This window comes from Carassius auratus, chromosome 9 (assembly GCF_003368295.1).
Source record: "Carassius auratus strain Wakin chromosome 9, ASM336829v1, whole genome shotgun sequence".
NCBI lineage: Eukaryota > Metazoa > Chordata > Actinopteri > Cypriniformes > Cyprinidae > Carassius > Carassius auratus.
The window spans coordinates 29,592,777-29,614,122 of NC_039251.1; the positions used below are offsets into that span (position 1 = coordinate 29,592,777).

At 37.2% G+C, this 21,346-nt stretch overlaps 1 long non-coding RNA gene across 1 annotated transcript in view; it reads left to right on the forward strand.

The window, feature by feature from the left end:
* The first annotated feature begins 246 nt into the window (after positions 1 to 246).
* The window catches only part of LOC113108989 (uncharacterized), a 32,155-nt gene continuing 11,055 nt past the window's right edge, over positions 247 to 21,346 (forward strand). The window contains exons 1-4 of the long non-coding RNA XR_003292833.1: positions 247 to 306; positions 5,276 to 5,361; positions 10,578 to 10,702; positions 17,575 to 17,705. This is a non-coding gene — a long non-coding RNA (uncharacterized LOC113108989). The remainder of the gene's footprint in view (positions 307 to 5,275; positions 5,362 to 10,577; positions 10,703 to 17,574; positions 17,706 to 21,346) is intronic.

Below are 21,346 nucleotides of genomic sequence, written 5' to 3' on the forward strand. Positions count from 1 at the left end.
ACCTGAACTGTGGGTCATACCATTTACATTGATTCGAGAGGGGTGCTGGGGCCCTGCACAGCATGAAAATTATTATGTTTTTATACCAAACCAGTGTCTAACTACAAGTTTAGTTTTGCACAGGAACTTTTTTTATTTGTACATAAATGCTATACAAATGTTAGTGCATGTATATGTATGTATATAAAACTGACTTGTAAGACACTAGTTACTGTTTACCTTATCATTTGCTTTAGTTACTTTTCTTTGCACTCCTGCACCGTTTCTGTTCAATACAACTTGCTTGCGATTCATCTGTCTTCTTGTGTGAGTATATATCCTGACATACATACTGTGCAATAGTACTAAATAAGTAACCCTGCTTTGCTGTTTTACTCCTCTGTGGAGTCAGCAACCTATCGTTTCAGTCCAGTTTTATCCAGCTCTCTGAATTACTCAACTGTGATTTGTCAGTCATGGCAGTCTGAGATCAAATACTGTTGTGTTATGATTGTCAAACTATAATTGACCGAATTCCTACATAGTTGTGCTTGTTCATGTTTTTTACACTCGACAAATATACATACAGTATAAATGCATTTCCTTTACAGAAACAAGAAGCAAAGCGAGTTGTGAACAAGAAGAGGAATAAATTGGCATTAATATAATTTTTTTTTTTCAAAATGTTATAAATCCATGATACTTTTTTTTCACAATATTTTTTTTTTCTTTTTAATCAATATGTTATTTTTCATATCAAAATGATGAAAATACACAACATAGTAAGTTGATCCATATATGACCGCCTCTTCTCTGAACTGTATCACCAAACTGTGTTTGTTTGTCTTCACTTATTCCTTTTTAAATGCACACTTAGGACTACCACCTTAAATTGAAAATGCATTTGTTGCATATGCACAACAGTGTAGTCGTGAATATAATTTCGGATGGACTCTGATTGTCTTAACCAAATGGAAATAAGTAACCTACCTACCTGCCTTGGTTACTGGTCTGAAACCAGCCATGTGGTAACCATTGCAAAAACATTTATTAGATGCCTGGGAGTGTTACTTAATTTACAATTTATGAGTGACATCCTTCACTGCCCTCAAGTGTCGCTGTATATATTTTATTTCTATTAACCTTTATTAAAAAAACTTATGTTATGCTAACAATCTTCAATCTAGAAACACAATAATAGGAATACATAAAATTGAATATCTATTTTCAAGAACCCCCCCCCCCCACAATAAAAAAAACAATTAAGAAAACAATATTTACCCAGATCATCTACATCAGATAGTTAGCTTTTTTCTTTTGTCATTTATTTCTTGGAAGAAAAACTCCATGTCATCAATTCTCTCAAAGGTGAAAAGGAAGGGAGCACAGATTTTGTCCCCATCCATTTCACCTTCATGGAAGATATTGTCAACAAATATGTCTCACATTGTTATGGCCAACAAGGCATCATTCTTGGTCATTCTTAAGATCTGGTAAGTGAACTTTCCCAGCAAATTGGGGTCTGTTTTCCTCCACCCAGTCACAGGCCAGCAGAATCGGTTTCATCACTGCCAAGTCCTTTGTGCAAAAAGATAAGACATTTCTATAATGATGTAATTAGTCAAGTGCTGCTCAAGCACTTTTATGAAACAGGAAAGGTAATTACAAACTATACAGTACGTGCATATGCAAGTATTATATTCCTATTCATATTTTACTTTTAAGCACATTTTACCAAATCCAAACAACATCAATTTTAAAAACCACCATTATTTTTTGTATTTAATTATATATAAATGAAATATAATTGTTAAAGGCTGTAAGTGAAAAATCCCTTATAAGGTGTGAATAAGATTTTCTTTTACAGGTAAAATGCACCAGAAAAGAGATAAAAAAGTCAACAATTATTAAATGCCCATGAGAAATATTCAAAAGTAATGCAATGCAGAAATTCCTAAATGAAATCATGACGACTGGGCAGCGAAAGTGTAACAAAAAAGGGACTTAGAAAAAACTCTTAAAATATGACACCCCACTTAAGAACAAATTGGAGTATATTGAAATAGATGAAGACTGATTTTTATAGGCTTTATAGACATAGGTTGAGAATGACTCTTGAAGGACCAGCACCACATCAACGTGTACCACTCTTTAAAGTATTTTTAATCAAGAATCTGGGAGTAGCTTTTGGGATCTCTAACCCTGGAAGGTCCATCTTGCTAATCGTTGTAGCAGCTCACATCATGACCCCTTCACCACCGCCGCTGCTGACTTGAACTGGTACCGATACCTCAGGAATCACTCTCAACCGGTTCATAAAATCTCTAAAACAATCAGTCTTTGTGTATTTAACAATCACAATCACACACCATGTTTTTCTTATTAAGTGGGGATCTTGTTTCAGGATTGTTTATCTTAGAAAAGTCCCTGAGAACCTAATACTTTGTTTTCTGGAGAATTAGGTTCATATTTTTGAAAAGGGTAGCACTGAAGCCTAAAATGTTCCTGGTGGTTTCAGACCTAAATCTTCACCTTAATACTTAATTTGTTTACAGGTGATGTGTCTTTTCTTTTTTTCTGACCATATTGACCCAATGAGCATTTCACTGGCCAGTAGGCATGATTTAGTTTTGAATATTTCTCATGGGCATTGGATTGTTGACTTTTCAGTCTGAGTTAAATCTCTTTTCTGGCGCATTTTTTTCTGTAAAAGAAAACCTGTTTAATAATTCTGCACTCCTGAGTGTAAGGCATTTTTCACTTCCTTTGATAACAATTATATATCACTTATACATTATTAGTAGTTAAGATTGCATAATAATTATGCACACACTGTAGTCAAACAATATAATAGTGCTCATAGGTTTACATAGCCTTTGCAGAGTTTCATTTCCTGGATGATCCACAAGGGGTTTTTTTTGTTTTTTTTTTTTTTGTGATGATTGTTCACAAGTCCCTTGTTTGTGCTAAACAGTTCAACTGCATTCTGTTCTTCTGAAAAATCATCCAGCTTCTGCACAAAATTATGTTTTTGCAGCATCTTGTGCATATTTGAAGCCTTTCCAACAATGACTGCATGATATTGTAATTTATATTGACATCTTTTACACACTGAGGACAATTGAGAGACTCATACAACTATTACAAAAGGTGAAAACATTTACTGATACTCAAGAAGGCAACATGATTTTTTTTTTTTTTTTTTTTAAGGTCATATTTTTCATTTAGTACTGCACTTCAGATGCTAGGTAGATACATTTTCTCTTAGTCGGGGTGAAGTCCACGTCGGGCACAGTCGGATGTTTAAATCCGGATGGATTATTTATCGGTTGACTGACTATTGGCTTTGACGAAAAAGTAACAGATCAGTGTATTTATTTTTTCAGGGTGCATTATTATTTATTACAAAAGACCTGAATACAGGGAATGCAAATAATGGATATCTTCATCCATATTATAGTTAAAAGTATCATACCTTGCCAGAGGAAATGCCTGTAGTAAATTATGGCAACACCACCACCTCCTGATTGCAGGCATGTCAGACTGATAAAAGATGGCAATTGAAAGTATTAATCATAAAAATTGCATTGTTTTCTGTCCTTTTTGTTGAACAAAAAAAATGAAATTGATAAAAACCTTACCATTTTTTTAAACATGATGATACTCACAACGTTCGCATACTGTACAGGGTATACTGAAATGCTAAATCAAAACTCTGATGTAAAAAGGGTCATAGTATGCCCATTTTCCACAAGTTGATATGATTCTTTAGGGTCTTAATGAAAGACTGTGACATTGTTTGGTTAAAATTTCTCAATGGTAGTGTAAAAAACACCTTTTTTTCTTACCCGGTCAAAAACAGCTCTTTTCAGAGCACGCAGTTTTGCAGCATTTTAATTTAAATGTTAATGAGCTCTGCTGACCCCGCCCTTCTCTTCCAGCTGCTCTCTTGAGAGAGTGTTTACTTTAGCCGCATTCATTGTTAAACTTGCTAATTAGCACATTTTTAGTAAAAGCAATCTGCTAAATTCATTAAAAAAATCTACATTCACTTCTTTTGTAAATGAAGCTGGATTACAAATGATTGACATGAACTTAGGCGCATTTATGTAAAATGTTTAATTTATGTTAAAAAAAAAAAAAAAAAAAACTGGGTGCATTTTTATATTTTTAGGGTGGTTGTGTAAACACGCTGCCACAACACAAATCAGTTCAAACAACTTGTAAAAGTGCATGTAGCATCATATGACCCCTTTAAATTAACGAATGCAGTGTTTAGCACACAAAGAGATAATGGTATAGCAATTAAATTACCACTTACCATCAACATGAATATCCCACAGTCAGTCCCTCCAAGCTGAAGTGGTGCACCATGTTAATTAAAGAGTGGAATAACTACCTAAACTGCAAGGCTAAATGGCAAAACAAATGTAGTGCATAGTTGATATAAAGTTAATAAAAAAATAAAATCCTGATGATATCCTTACAATGACATAATCTAAAACGCAGAAATAATAACTTTGATCAACTTGTCTTGCTTACCATATTTTTCAGTTTTGTTTTGTCAGTCAGTTTTGGGGTAAAGCGCCTTCTCACGAACATAAAAAGATTAATCTTGGAATTACCAGATGCCCACTGTCAATAAGACTAGTGTGGGTGAAGGTCTTGGTCTGTCCGAACAGTTATGCTAAATTCACACCACAGGATTTAATTAAATGGCTTATGGGAATCTTTTTTTTTTTTTTTTGTATATTTAAGACATTCTATTGTCTTCATCTATGCTACACTTTCTGATCAAATATGATGTGATTAACAGAAGGCATATTTGTCTGGTTTGACAGACAAGGCTTAAGCTTAATGCAAGACTAAAATGCTATACACCAGTTTGCAGTAGGCAAAGTGATATTTTCAGTTTTAACAAACACACACGATTAACGTCTATCAGCAAAAATAAATAATATATTTATATTACAAGCACAAATAAAATTACAAATTACAAGCACAAATAAAAACAACAGAACAAAGATAAAAATAAAATAAGTTCAGTAGTGTACAGAAATGGACTGGCTTTTGTCATGGTTTGGGAAAAAAAAGAGAGAAAACATGACAATACTGATTCTGTCAAAAAAAAAAAAAGGCATTTCTCGTGTTTTGGAACCAATCTCTTCATATGTAGCTAATGTAGCACAGTTGTGGGTGGCCAATCATCTACACAGTCAGTTCTCTTGTGGATAACCTTTGACTACACAGTCACTTTTTTCGAGTGCTAAATAACTGCTGCTCTGTGTTACTACAGGTCTGGATGGGGATTTATTTAACACTACACTAAACGACTTTGCCCATGGTTAAGTCAGGGTGCAGCCTCTCTGCTGTTTAAATCAGGTTAGTGTTACACACTGCTATATCTACAATGACACCATTCAGAAAGGGTCTTCTGAGATATGAAGCTCTTTGAACAGCCTTGCCTTGGGCATTTCAGCAGTACATTCATGGAAGATATGGGGCCCAATTTTGTGAAAATATAACATACATTGTTTTGATAGTCCTTCAGACATCACTTATTACTAAAATTATATGTCCACAATCCTGTGACTTTTGGCTATTTATCTAAAGCTTTATTTGAGTTAGGCCTTGCAGTATACTGTATGTTCTATTGGCCTGCAAAAACACTACATGACCTGTAAACGCTATATACCAGAACATCATTGTGTTGCATATCATTGTGAGCTCTAAACATTACTAGTATAACTTGGTAAAAAATATTAAACCACTTTTACAAAAAAATACTCAGTGCCACTGCTAAAGCACTTAAAATTTTAGGGGGATACACACAGACTTTGTATATAACATGGTACATCTCAAAGTAACATGGTTTAACCATATGTAGCAACACTGCTTTCATGTATACTGTTACATTGCTCTTTGCAAGCAACAGCACCGCTTGAAACTTGTGTGTGGTTTGGCGAAGTAGTGTTAAATTGTTTACATTTTTTACATAATCAATTAGTAATCACTTTGTATTACACAGTTCTTCTGCAGAATGTAGTGTATCTGACAGTCTTATTCATACTTCCACAGGGTCCCAGAAAGTATTTGATACCTCAAATAAAAATTATATTAAATCAATTAAAGTGCAGTTTATTGTAAAGGATAATCAGTCAATCACCTTTATTTATATAGCGCTTTAAAACAAAATACATTGCGTCAAAGCACTGAACAACATTCATTTGGAAAACAGTGTCTCAATAATGCAAAATGATAGTTAAAGGCAGTTCATCATTGAATTCAGTTATGTCATCTCTGTTCAGTTTAAATAGTGTCTGTGCATTTATTTGCAATCAAGTCAATGATATCGCTGTAGATGAAGTGACCCCAACTAAGCAAGCCAGAGGCGATGGCGGCAAGGTACCGAAACTCCATCGGTGACAGAATGGAGAAAAAAACCTTGGGAGAAACGAGGCTCGGTTGGGGGGCCAGTTCTCCTCTGACCAGACGAAACCAGTAGTTCAATTCCAGGCTGCAGCAAAGTCAGATTGTGCAGAAGAATCATCTGTTTCCTGTGGTCTTGTCCTGGTGGTCCTCTGAGACAAGGTCTTTACAGGGGATCTGTATCTGGGGCTCTAGTTGTCCTGGTCTCCGCTGTCTTTCAGGGCAGTAGAGGTCCTTTCTAGGTGCTGATCCACCATCAGGTCTGGATACGTACTGGATCCGGGTGACTGCAGTGACCCTCTGATCTGGATACAGACTGGATCTGGTGGCCACGGTGACCTCGGAATAAGAGAGAAACAGACTAATATTAGCATAGATGCCATTCTTCTAATGATGTAGAAGGTACATAGGGTGTTATGTGAAGTGTTTCCGGTTCCGGTTTACCTAATTAATGCAGCCTAAAAATCCTTTAACGGATTTGGATATTAAAAGCATATTAGTATGTTATGTGTATGCCAGGTTTAAGAGATGGGTCTTTAATCTAGATTTAAACTGCAGGAGTGTGTCTGCCTCCCGAACAATGTTAGGTAGGTTATTCCAGAGTTTAGGCGCCAAATAGGAAAAGGACCTGCCGCCCGCAGTAGATTTTGGTATTCTAGGTATTATCAAATTGCCTGAGTTTTGAGCACGTAGCGGACGTAGAGGAGTATAATGTAAAAGGAGCTCATTCCAATATTGAGGTGCTAAACCATTCAGGGCTTTATAAGTAATAAGCAATACTTTAAAATCTATACGATATTTGATAGGGAGCCAGTGCAGCGATGACAGGACCGGGCTAATATGGTCATACTTCCTGGTTCTAGTAAGAACTCTTGCTGCTGCATTTTGGACTAGCTGTAGATTGTTTACTAAGCGTGCAAAACAACCACCCAATAAAGCATTACAATAGTCTAACCTTGAATTCATAAATGCATTGATTAACATTTCTGCATTTGACATTGAGAGCATAGGCCGTAATTCAGATAAATTTTTGAAATGGAAAAATGCAGTTTTACAAATGCTAGAAACGTGGCTTTCTAAGGAAAGATTGGGATGAAATAGCACACCTAGGTTCCTAACTGATGACGAAGAATTGACAGAGCAACCATCAAGTCTTAGACAGTGTTCTAGGTTATTACAAGCAGAGCTTTTAGGTCCTATAATTAACAGCTCTGTTTTTTCAGAATTTAGCAGTAAGAAAATTACTTGTCATCCAATTTTTATATTGACTATGCATTCCATTAGTTTTTCAAATTGGTGTGTTTCACCGGGCCGCGAAGAAATATAGAGCTGAGTATCATCAGCATAACAGTGAAAGCTAACACCATGTTTCCTGATGATATCTCCCAAGGGTAACATATAAAGCGTGAAGAGTAGCAGCCCTAGTACTGAGCCTTGAGGTACTCCATACTGCACTTGTGATCAATATGATACATCTTCATTCACTGCTACGAACTGATGGCGGTCATATAAGTACGATTTAAACCATGCTAATGCATTTCCACTGATGCCAACAAAGTGTTCAAGTCTATGCAAAAGAATACTGTGGTCAATTGTGTCAAACGCAGCCAGTGTTAATTTCGTTGACGAAGACTATGACGAAAAATATTCGTCAACTAACCTTTTTCACGGACGAAAACTAAATAAAAACTAAATAAAAAGTCAGATATGATGACGAAAAACGTGACGAAATATAACTGACACTTTAGTCAACGAATAAAAATGAGACGAAAATATATGGGCGGGACGAATGGAGAAGAGATCCAATCAGAGCGAATCTTTGAGGGTAGGTTGATCTATGCAGAAGCAGCCGAGCCATTATAAAAAGCCGCGGCAAATGCAAGCGCCACAGCTAAACAAACGCAGCAGCAGTTACACAGAAAAGAGAACAAAGATGAGTTTGCAGAAATTCGCACAGTTTCGAGGACGTTTTCATAACAGTTAAGTTGTTTACACAGGGAACTACACTGCGACCTTTTGAAATGCCATTGCGACCCAAATTTTTATGGGGTCGTAAATGTATCACTGATTATTTTTGTACCTACTTATGTGTAATGCTATGTTTTAATATGAGCATTTATTAAAACAGAAATGTGTAAGAATACGTTTTATAACGTGCTCCGAGCATTCAACACATCAAGTTGGCTTCAGCCCCGCGCTGCGGGAAAGTTTAACTGAGCAGCTGGTTACTCGCGCAACACTGAACCGAGTTCTCCTTCAGGACGTTTGCGTCCTCCTGCACCTGAACGAACAAATACAAATCGCATTTTAAATAAACATAAGAAAAAGAGCGAAAAGTGAAAGAGCTCAATTCAGCAGCGCGGTGTTCAGGGAGCAAGCAGAGACGCGTCTCAAAGTCTTCTTGCTTTTGTACCGACAACAAATACATACTAAATATGTCGAAATGCCCGTCTTGGAAAGTGTGTTCGAAAAGGTCTGTAGTTGTGTCTTCAGTGAAAGTAAAGAGTTGGAAAGAAATCGGATGTGTATCTTTATAACGGATGCATTTGTCTCTTAAAGTGACCGCGCCTAATTTACTAGCTCTGCTGTCAGTGTCTTTAATGTATGAAAATGAAAGTAAATCACTCACTGCTCTTGATTAAATTACTTTGTAGTTTTAACAAGAATTTATCCAAAGTCAATCCAAAAATCAGATAGAATAGATTATATTGTTTTACTAGTGACTAAAAAATACAAAAAAAAAAAAAAAAAAGGATTAGGGACCTGAGCATGTTTTGCTTAAGTGTTTCTTTCTTTAATTGCTAATGCAACCTTTTCACACCACAGACATTATCAAGATGAATTTGTTGTTCTGACACAGTTTAACCCTGAGTTATTGTCATATTTTATTACCAATTTCTAAACTACAGCAGATAAACTGTGATATTGTAAGAAACGTTGAAGGTGTCTGAATACATTTTGGTTTGATTGTGTATTTTATTTTACAGTGAAGACTATGCAGTGCTATTTTAAATGAACAAAAACAAACTTAAAAAATGTAAACTTTGTGTAAATATCACAAATAAAGAAATAGAATGAACATACAATACAAATATAATATAGGTGGTTGTCTATTTCAATAATACTGTACTTCATCTTGAAAGAATGTCATATGCATTGCATATCATTCAGGACGAATGCATATCTTTTTCAAAGAGCATGTATATTTTTCATTGAGAGCAGGCCTTATGTTTATTTTATAAATACCATTCCATAACAGACTGATGGAAACATTTAGTCAAGTCAACTAAGTTGACTTTGTTCTACTAAAAAAAAAAAACTAGACTAAGACTAAAAGACTTAAGACTAGACTAAGACTAAAACTCTTATGATATTTAGTCGACTAAAACTAGACTAAGACTAAAACATTTCAGATGACTAAAATGTGACTAAAACTAAATGGTGTGTTATTCAAAAGACTAAGACTAAGACTAAATCCGAATTTGCTGTCAAAATTAACACTGAACGCAGCACTAAGATCCAATAGAACTAATAGAGAGATACACCCATGATCAGATGATAAGAGCAGATCATTTGTAACTCTAAGGAGAGCAGTCTCAGTACTATGATACGGTCTAAATCCTGACTGGAAATCCTCACATATACCATTTTTCTCTAAGAAGGAATATAATTGTGAGGATACCACCTTTTCTAGTATCTTGGACAGAAAAGGGAGATTTGAGATTGGTCTATAATTAACTAGCACTTCTGAAGCAGGGCTTTTCACAAATAAGGTTTTACGTGTTAAAACAGTACATATACTAAAATGAAGATCGAACATAGTGTGACAGAAGACTTTGTGATTCTTAAATGTTAGAGGAAGAGTTCATCAGATTGGGGGATCTGAGGAGTCTTGTCAAAATTAAAGTGTTTGATTTTGGCTATCTATTTAATTCATTTTAAAACACCTTTTTACATTTAAATTTAGTCATTTTGCAGACGCTTTTATCCAAAGCGACTTACAGTTGGCAATTTTTAGGTATTTTGTCTCAGTCATCTGTTGTGATTTTGCTGTCAGATGTTGTGCACCCTAAGTAAAATGAATTGCTACAGTCCATACTGTCTGCTTCATTAAAGACACATGAAGGAACTGTCTATATTCACATTTATCATCTTTCCCGCATGAACAGGTGTTGGCCACAGACGGCCTTGAGTGTGGCTGACCATGTCTCCTCCTTGGCTCACTGAAGCCCTGCACTCCTTTTCTATCATCAGCAAACATGATGATTTAACACAAGACATTTATGACCTCAAGGTAAGACAAAATGAATCCAACCGGAGCTTTGTTTAATGACAGTTATTTTAACATATTTTAGTTTTATGAGCTCATTTTGACATTTTATCTTTATGGTTTGTTAGAAAAGGAGTAGAAATCAAATGATGTGATCATGTGTGTGAACAGACTGTTTTTACAACAGCTTTGATTGTGGCTCATTCAATTAAAAATGAGTGCAAACTATGTTCTTGAATGTGAGTCAGTCCCTCCAGAAAAATGCGATTATGCGATCGCCTGATTTAATGCATAATCAGCCAAAGGCTGCATATTTATGCGGGGTCGCATTTTTTCACATACGCCGCTCTTTTGCCGCATAAATTGCCGATTTCAGAAAGCAAAATATGCTGGGCTAGCATGATTTCATAATCCCTGTATTTTCGTTGGAAAAAAACTCACATATATATATATATATATATATATATATATATATATATATATATATATATATATATTAGCAAAAAGTTGAAAAATGTTGCGTTTACTTCACACAAGTAAAGCGCCATTTTCCCCCTATTGCCATGGGAACCTTATGAAGTGACGTAATTACATGACGTGAACATCATCTACAAACCCCGTGGTGAAACCAGGGTGAAACTTGAAGCACACAAATCATTCTTATTTGCCAACAAAAATAAGCGCAAAAGAATGCGCGAAGCAGTTTCCCGATTTGTTACATGACAGTGGAGCCAAATTATATTGCGAGAACTTGCGAAAACTGCGGTTTGATGAAATAGAGAAAAAAAGGTGATCCCCCAACACCCCCTTGTCACTAGGCTACTAACAATGTTGTAGTTTCTTTCAGAAGTTGATGCAACTTTACAGTTGTAAGATTGCACTTTTTTGTTACAGAACAGTACCAAAAACTTCTAATTATATTAGTAGTATGTAAAATAATTTACGTTGCAGTAAGAGACTGCAACTTAAATATTATGTGATTTAAAAGTTGTACTTATATTAGTAGTATGTAAAATAATTTACGTTGCTTTAAGAGATTGCAACTTAAATATTCTGTGATTTAGTATGCTCGCTTATCATAGGAAGTAATAAGAAATTACTTTTTACATTAAGGTAGTAGCCTAGTGAGAAAAAGGTGTAAGGGGAATCACCTTTTTTTCTCTTTTTCATCAAACCGCAGTTTTTGCAAGTTCATTTTGCAATTTTTGCATAAAATTGCAAAAATATCCTGCATATTCCATCGCATTTTTTAAGAAAACATGGCGCAAAATCAAGGATTTTTTTGCCCGCAACAATCACAAAAAAAATCCACGTTTTTCTGGAGGGACTGGTGAGTAAATTATTAAAATACACACACATACACACACACTCACACACACATACATAAATGTATGTATAATTTATAAATTAGTGTGAATAATACTTTTCTGTTATTTTTTTTTTTTTTATGGATACCCATAGAATATATGTATAGAATATATGCATTCTTTTTTTAAATCTAGTGCAAATCAGTGCTAAATATTAATGTTGTGTTTTTAATGTTGTAAAATATATATGAGAGTCAGTTGCTACAACATTACTATAATATTGAAGGCTAAAATTAATGAAGTTGTAACAATAATAGTTAGTTACATATTAATATTTATACTTCAACTAGCTTTTATTTTATTTTATAAATATAAACATTTAAATGGCAACTGTCATAAAACTTGATGGATTTATTAAAACATAAATTAAACATTGAAGAACTGTACAAATTCTAATGGTGCATTTATTAAGCAAAATTCCCCTCTCTACAGTTTATTTTTCTTGCTGGCTAATGAGTTTATGGCACCTGCATTTGTTTTTGGCTAATTGAGTGATTACATGAGACAGGATACAGATTGTAAAGTTGTACTCTTTCTTTTAACTTACCTTTGAATGTTTATCCATGTTGATGATTAGTTCACATACGGCTGGCACTGCAACTTTTACTGAACTGAGGTGCTACAGTGATCTGTTACTCCAGGTTAAACAGTGCCAAGACGGCATTTATTGTTTGACTACTGCAATACAATGGACATAATTTAAAACCTGAGACTTTGCTTAATATTAAAAGTACTAAAGCACAATGCTTATTGTGATATATATCTGCACTGGCAAGACTCAAAAAATTTAATAAATGTAGCTTTTTAGGTGTTATTTGCACAAGCAATGTCTGAAGGGATTATAATTATTTTTATTTTTTTTAATGACCTGTAGTCATGTCCAATTATTCACACATAGTCGGCAAAAGTTAGGAAGTTTAACCAATGGATTAGCTGTGATATATGGATTAAAGTGGACTTAAGGCCACAGATATATCTGCAAAGTGCTGTTTTATACTGATAATATCAGTTTACAGATTTATATCACTCTAATGAATAGCCAAAACATCTTTTGTCTCCTTGTAATCTGATGTCCTCTGTCTATACTTCATTTAATCGACCTTGAGAGTCTGATTCATAGTGTATTAAATAAAGCTTTGACCGCTCTGTTTCTCTTTAATCTCTCTCTCTCTCTTGACTTTGCTTTTATTGGGATTTTGTGGAAGCAGAAGGCCATTCCTCCGTTAGGTGTAAATTCTTCTCCTCATCTCTAAATTCAGATTTCTTTATCGCCACTGCTGCTGCTTTTGAACAGAGAGAATATGGTCCAGGATTTTCCAAGCGCTCACTCATAATGCTGAGTTTGAGAGGGCACTGAAGTGCTGATACAATGGCATGGTGTTAATTTACTTACTGACCCGGTGACATGACCTACTGAACAGATATTACAAACCGAGGCACTTATTCAAATAACCCTTTACTGTATCCTTCAGCTGTGTGCTGTGGAACTTATTTCATTAATGTTTTACTGCATTTTGAACCCCAAAATAACATGATTTCAGATTTTCTAGTCTCTCAGGGATGGGGGATTATGGTAATTATGCCACAATGATGTGTATCTTGATATTTATATTGAAACTATTTCAGATGTTATAAACATATTACCCATTTATGTGTAAAGCACAGAATAAAAAAATAATAATAATCGCAAATTTTAATTATTATTTTTTTTCTTGCAAATCTGAGTTTATATTAAAAAAATGAAATTTTTCTTAAAATTGTGAGAGGAAAATTCAGATTATATCTTGAAAAATATATCTGGCCATCAGTCAGATGGAAAGATAAATCATGGATTTAATGGAGGTAAAGTTTTATAAATATTGTGTTTCATGTTATAGTTTTCAAACGCGAGTTCAACGATTTGCACGAGTAGATTACATACAAAGTCAATGCAAAGACGCGATGAGAGTATGGATCAGAATAGTCCTCGTACGGGTCTAGAGATGCGATGCCCCGCCTTTGGCGTGTATGCCCCATAATACTAATCTTGTTGATCGTTATAATAGCATACATTTTCTGTAGAGATACAAATCAAAACAACTCCCCTGTCGAGTAAAACACAAGCGAGATCGGTATCTCTTTCTAATTGAAGTTTGTCGCGAAGCTCTCTCCATCTAGAAAATGCAACACTGATATTGATCCTCGCTCTTTCTCTCCTCTTGTCCCAAACTCTTCTTGGGTCTTTTGGTTGGCCCACACACTTACGTTTACGGGAGCTGTCCTTGTCGACAGAACCAGCGGCAGACGGTAAACAGTAATTATGTTCCATAAATAAGTAAAATAATCCACCATAAAACATGCAAGAAGAAGTAAATAAGGAGCTGCTTGAAGCAAGCTAGTGGTTTGCTGGACGCTAGACACTACTTCTGCATTTGTCCACGGCAATATTGTCATGTGGTTTCTACGTCAGTAAAGGTAGTAACAAAGGGTAAGTAACGTCATTGACAGGCGACTGCACTGCCCCGTGTCACTGTTTAGAATGGGATTTTTCTCATGATTTACAAGTAGTTGAAAACATTAGAGATATTGTTAGTAATCAGCTGGACAAAATATATAACACTAGCCTAGTGGTTTTTGGATTTTTTACTGGAAATATCTTACAAATTGTACCTTTAAGAAGCACATGCACTTTTTATTTAATTGCATTATCTTTTTGTAATATTAAAATGTGTTTAATAATCTGAATCTTTTATGTGACAAATATGCAAAAAAATAAACAACAACAAACAAAAAAACAGAAAGGGGCAAAAAAAAAGTCACAGCACTGTACAATATACATCACCCAAAAGGGTTCATTACATGAAAAAAGCCATATGGACATGTCACACCCAGGGGTGGCTATGCTTTGACTAAGCCACACCCCTTCTCAACTTCCACCTCGAGGAGGTCCCCAAAGCCAACCCAATGGCCAAACAACACGAGAACAAGTAAGTGATAAAACAATCTTTATTTAAATTTTTAAAAATAGCTTGGGGAATAGGGAAAGGGCAATTAAAACTAAACTCTGACTCGGCCCTCCAGATGGGCTATGGCCAGGAAGAGGTCAGGGAGCAAGGGGGCCACGGGGATCCGGGGCGTGGGACTCGGGGCCCGGCCAGAGTCTTAGGTATCCGTAGCGCCCTCCTTCTTCCTCCTCTTCGCTGAATACAACTCACGGTAAGTACTGGTTCACACAGTTCGTTCTCGGGGTGCTCACTCTCTTTCTCTTCCTCCACAGGCAACGGCTGGGACGCAAAGGCACAGTTAATTCGGCTTGGTTTTGCTCTCACCTCTTCGCTGATTGCAGCTCACAGTAAGTACTGGTTCACACAGTTCGTTCCTTGGGTGCTCACTCGCTTTCTCTTTCTCCACAGGCAGCGGCATAAGTACAGGTTTCCTCGGTCTCTCCTCGTGTTACCCACTCTCTCTCCTTTTCTCTCCACAGGTATCAACTTGGGCACAATAGCACAGTTAGTTTGCTTTGAATGGCTCTCACCTCTGGGCTGGACACAGCGTACTGTAAGTACAGGTTTCGCTCTATTTCTCCTCGCGTTATCCACTCTCTCTCCTCCTCTCTACAGGTATCAACTTGGACACAAAACACAGTTACTCTGCTTTAGATGGCTTTCACCTCTGGGCTGGACACAACGTACTGTAAGTACAGGGTTCGCTCTATTCCTCTTCGTGTTATTCACTCTCTCTCCTTTTCTCTCCACAGGTATCAACTTGGGCACAATAGCACAGTTAGTTTGCTTTAAATGACTCTCACCTCTGGGCTGAACACAGCGTACTGTAAGTACAGGTTTCCTCTGTTTCTCCTTGTGTTACTCACTCTCTCTTTCCTTTTCTCTCCACAGGTATCAGATTGGACACAAAGCACAGTTAGTTTGCTTTGAATAGCTCCCACCTCTGGGCTGAACACAGCGTACTGTAAGTACAGGTTTCCTCTGTTTCTCCTCGTGTTATTCACTCTCTCTCCTTTTCTCTCCACAGGTATCAACTTGGGCACAATAGCACAGTTAGTTTGCTTTGAATGACTCTCACCTCTGGGCTGAACACAGCGTACCGTGCTATCTCCGGAGATCTGAAGCACGCTCACAACATATACTGTACTGAACTAGGCTAGAACCAGCAGTCTCCTTGTCCTCCCGCGACGGAGTGCGTGAAGGCGGGGGTTTATCTTACAGGACACACGGCAATACACAGCAACCCACAGCAATATACAGCACCACGTCAAAATTATAGGTTTTCACAGCACGAAGACTCACCCACCACACTCAGTGTACGAAAAGGACACCCGTCTTCCTTCACTTCGCTTGGTTCGGATCTGGCGATGGAATATGCGGCCTAGCTAGTGATGTCGTCGTTGTGGCTACTTCAATAAGTATTCCTTCGGCTCTCCCACCACGCTATATTAGGGATAGGGCCGCCCTCCTCCTCCTGGGGAGATCTACACAACGCCAGGTCAATATACAGGGCACTTTCGGCTTGCTCTTAGTACTCACATCAATGCCGCTTCCAATCCCCTTTTTCACGTCGTCTCAATTCGCCGTATAATCCGTTCACTTCTCAACCTTTAAGGTTCGCGATGTCTTCACAATCATACAATTCCAGCCTGAGGGAGAGAGAGAGTTAGACAGCCACCAGCAGCGCGCCAAGACGGGCACGACACAGTGCTTCACACACACCAGAAAGAGCTCTCAGACTGTGAAATAACTTGGCCTTAAGTACTGCCTTGTCCAGCGTATCCTCCAATCACCAACCGCTGTCCCTAACTAGGCACAGGTGCATCGAATTCCCTGATTTTCCCTCTTACGGCGCTACCGGACGTTCCGGTGTTCTGTTTTTCCGGTCCGGGCGAATTTTGGTTCCGCCCCTAAAGATCGTCACCTTGTGACAGACACTTCTGTGTATACTGTGCACATGCATCAAATGCATTATTTATTATTAGATCAGTCTTGCATACTTCCAAGTTTGAAAGGATTGTGAAAGTAACCAATTGTCTTTCTGTTTAAACTTAAGTTTAGATTTATGAGTGGTCGTTCAACTCTTGGAGTAATTTTGGTAGACCGGCCACTTCTTGGAAGGTTCACCACTGTTCCAAGTTTTCTCCATTTGTGGATAATGGCACAGACCGTGGTTCGCAGGAGTCCCAAAGCATTATAAATGGCTTTATAACCCTTTCCAGACTGATACCTGTCAACTGTTTTGTTTCTAATCTGTTCTTGAATTTTTGAGATTGAGGCATGATGTGTTGCTCATGCTTCACTTTGTCAGACAGGTTCTATTTAAGTGATTTCTTGATTCAACAGGTCTGGGTGTGGCTAGTGAAATTTAACTCATCTCTCTAAAATAACGTGGTTATTCACAGTTCTTTCATGTTTTAAGAGGGATCAATTCATTTTTCCCATAGGGCCAAGTAGGTTTGGACAGCTTTTTTACTTTAATAAATGAAATCATTATTTGTTACATGCATCAAAATCATTATTTGTTACATGCATCTTTTTGCAGAGCAAATGCATGAAACAACGGTCTGACATGTCTGAAGATAGATCAGTTCTTCACCCAACATCTGGAGAAGAAAAATAACCCAGCAGCCACTCTTGAGTTGAAGAATATCCTTCAAGCAGTCAAACAGATTGGTAGGTAATTCTTTGTTGTGATTCAAAAACAATCCAATCAGGAATTTTCAGTATAGTGTTCTTAACAAACGAATGGGTAAATGGGCACTTCCAGTATAGAAGCCTTCACTGATTCTAGTAGTTACTTAGTTTTGAAGTAACAAACCAAATGCTTCTGGTTTAGAAATAGTGTAGGACTGGGCAATATGGCAAACAAAAATGTATATGGCATAAAAATTATAACATATATATATAAGTCACCCATTCCAGATTATATTTATTTGGCCTATTTTTGTTCATTCAACTATATTTATAATGTAAAGCTGTTGTGTTTTACTGTTGCCAGACTAATCAATAAATCCTCATTAATTTATGAACATAAGGATGCATATATTTTTATTTTGTTGCGCTACTTGCAGTTATATTAGAATAATAATTTCCAAAATAAGAACGTTTTTAGAATAATTCAATTTATTTCTGCTTTAAAATGTATCCTAAGCATCAGACAGACAGATAAAGAAGATCTAATGAAGTAACACTTAAAATGTCACATGATATTGAACACTTCGATCCAGCAATCACAGGTTTTGTGGGTTGTCAGCTTCTCTTTTGGCAGCAGTTGACTTGAAGGCATTTTGATCCATTTCCCCTTATAAAAAGCCTCATTTCATTGACTTTTTTATAGCTTGAATAAACCCCTTGCTTCAGGTCAGATAATAATATCCAGAATCTTCTAAAACACATTTTATTGAAAGTCATTGTGTTCACAGGCTGAACATTGATTTATGCATGCTGAAGACTTTATCAAAGGTTTTGTTACCCTTTCTGGGCCTATGGGCATCCACATTTCTTTGTTCATACTCTTGTGCTGTGAAAAACAAACCGAGAGATTAAATTGGTTTTGTTTTACAGGGGAGTTAATTTTATGAAATAATGTAGTATTGATTAGTAATAACACAAAAAAAGATAGATAGATAGATATATCATTTATAAATAGAAATTAAAGAGTCTTTAGATAATTATCTCTCTGTATAAAGCTCCCATGCAGCTTTTTTTTTTTTTTCTTCTTCTTCTTTTTTTTTTTTTCTTTTTTTTGCAGCAACTTTGCTGCGGTTCATTTTCTGCCTAATACCATGAAGAACTAATCAAATCCAGCACTGGAAGTAGAGTTACTGAACCACCTTAAGGTCAGGATCATTTTCCCAATGTCATCAGTTCACTTAGTATCTAATGATTCATGATTATATAGCCACCCTTTACCTTAGTGGCATTCAGTTGTCCTGATGAATCTAATTCAATTTAATGCAAGTCCCTTATAGCTCTGCTGTGGTTAAATAACCATGAATGAATATTGAGTCTTTCTCTGTCACTGGGTTTAATCTTGCTGATCTGCCATGAATATCTGGGATGCAGAAGGAACTCTGGGCTGGAACTGGAGACTTAGCCTTTTCTGAACAACATCAATGCGTTCCCTGTCTTGTTCACTCTTGAGTGATGCGAACTTCGAGGGACTTGTAGGAACATTCCACATTCATGTTCTCCTTCTTTTTGATCTCTCTGCTTCGTGAAGGTGACAGCGGACACGATGGCATTCTAAATCCCCTTCCCACGTCACTATGGAAAAGGTTCACTTCAGTGTGATTGCATTTCTGTAGGAACAAATGTCTTTTGTCATCAGATAAGACAACAACAGGCACTGTGGAGAGGAGGGCTTCTTATTGGCCACATGTTCCCTCTAATCAGTGGAAACTTGGTTTTCTTCCAGAATCTCACTCTCAAGAGTTTGACTTGCCATAGAAATTCTTGAAAAAACTACAGAAAATTGGTCTTACCTTCTGTAGTTGAAAATTAAATTGTATGTTACTTGCGGAATAGTTCTGTTACATCAGTTTATCCTTTACTATTTCTATTCTGGTGGTCATCATATAAGTGTCATGCTTCACCAAGTCTTACTGGCAATGTTAAGAATTTCCAACAAATCATAAATCAGGGGGAACATTTTTTTCATATAACGATGTGGTTCATATTTTATTTTGATGCAGGTTCTGACATTTTAACTTTCTCAATTGCAGACTATATGCAGTTCAAAATAATTTTTTGACAAATAGTGATTTCAGTGGGATGTGCGATGGTTGTAATTAGATGCTAGCTAGCCTACCTAGTTCAAATTATACACAACAAGACTATTGTATCAGTAACTACAGTCAGAAGTTCACAACACAATCTAGTAGGGGAAACACAGGGATCTCATGTATAAAAAAATCTGTCGATTTCATCCTGAAGGTGTGCTTACGCCGAAAAGCTAAATTTTGCATATGCACAAATGTTTTCACATTTTTAAAACCATGCATACACCAGAATCTATGCCAATGGAAGATGTCTCCTCTCTAAAATACTGTATATGTGTATGGATCTTACAATGCCTAGTTTACTATGCATAACATTATTGGCATATAATTTCCATGAATATTCCCATCCACGTGACTTCAGTTCCCTTTCAGTCAGTCACTCTCGATGTCACGTCGATGACTCACACAAAATGGGATATCGCTTCAATAGACCTTCAGAACCAGAGCTTCAGAACCTCAGACCAGCTCTTTGTCTGTTACGGAGGCCGGCAGAAGGGGATTGCCATCTCAAAGCAAATGATGGCTCATTGGATTGTGCATGCCATAACCCTGGTTTATCAGGCACAGGGTGTGCCCTGCCTATTCAGGTTGCGAGCTCACTCAACTAGAAGTGTCGCATCCTCATGGGCGCTGGCTCGTGGGGCCTCGCTGACAGATATTTGTAGAGCTGCGGCTGGGTGACACCTAACACGTTCGCTAGGTTCTATAGCCTTTGTGCAGAGCCAATATCCTCCTGTGTTCTCACCTCAAACGGGTAGTGGCACTGAGAGGCCCTGGTTAGATCCTCTGTCACCCTAGGCAGCTGGACGTGGCGGAATGTCCGGCGCCAGGCCTTCATGATGAATCCGTGAGACCCGTGGAAGGCTGGGTTCCATATTGAGACCTAAGCAGTACTCGTATGTTTATAGTCTACGGTATAGCCTTAGTATAGCCTCCAGTGAGAAAGTGCTTTGACAATGGTGAGTGGAACGACTTGTTCCGAGCCCTGGCCTACACCTAATAGGGGCAAAGGCAGCTCACACAGGCCACTGGAAGGGGCAGCACCCATAGCACTTTGGTAGGGATCCCATTTTGCGTCGAGAGTGATCGACTGAAAGGGAACGTCTCGGTTATGTATGGTAACCCTCGTTCCCTAAAGGAGGGAATGGAGACACCACGTCCCATCGCCATGTTTGCTGTACCGCCGCTGAGCTGCCGGGTCACCGGCTCGGCTCCTCAGCGAAAAACTGGTATGCATTGCACCTGCTGCCTTCTTATACTCACGCTGCTGTGATCAGCGGCAGCTGGATGCAATAATTGCATGCCAATGTGCATTGGCCCGTTTAGTTTACACTCAAAGTAGATTGGTCTATCGAAGTGATATCCCATTTTGCGTCAGTGACCGACCTGACGTCTCCATCCCCTCCTTCAGGGAACTAGGGTGACCTTTCGTAACCGAGATGTTTTAATGCTATTAAAGGTACAAGACATTGGAAAAATAAGATAAAGAATATAAATGCAATTTGTGCCATAAATTACATTGCTAAAAATAAT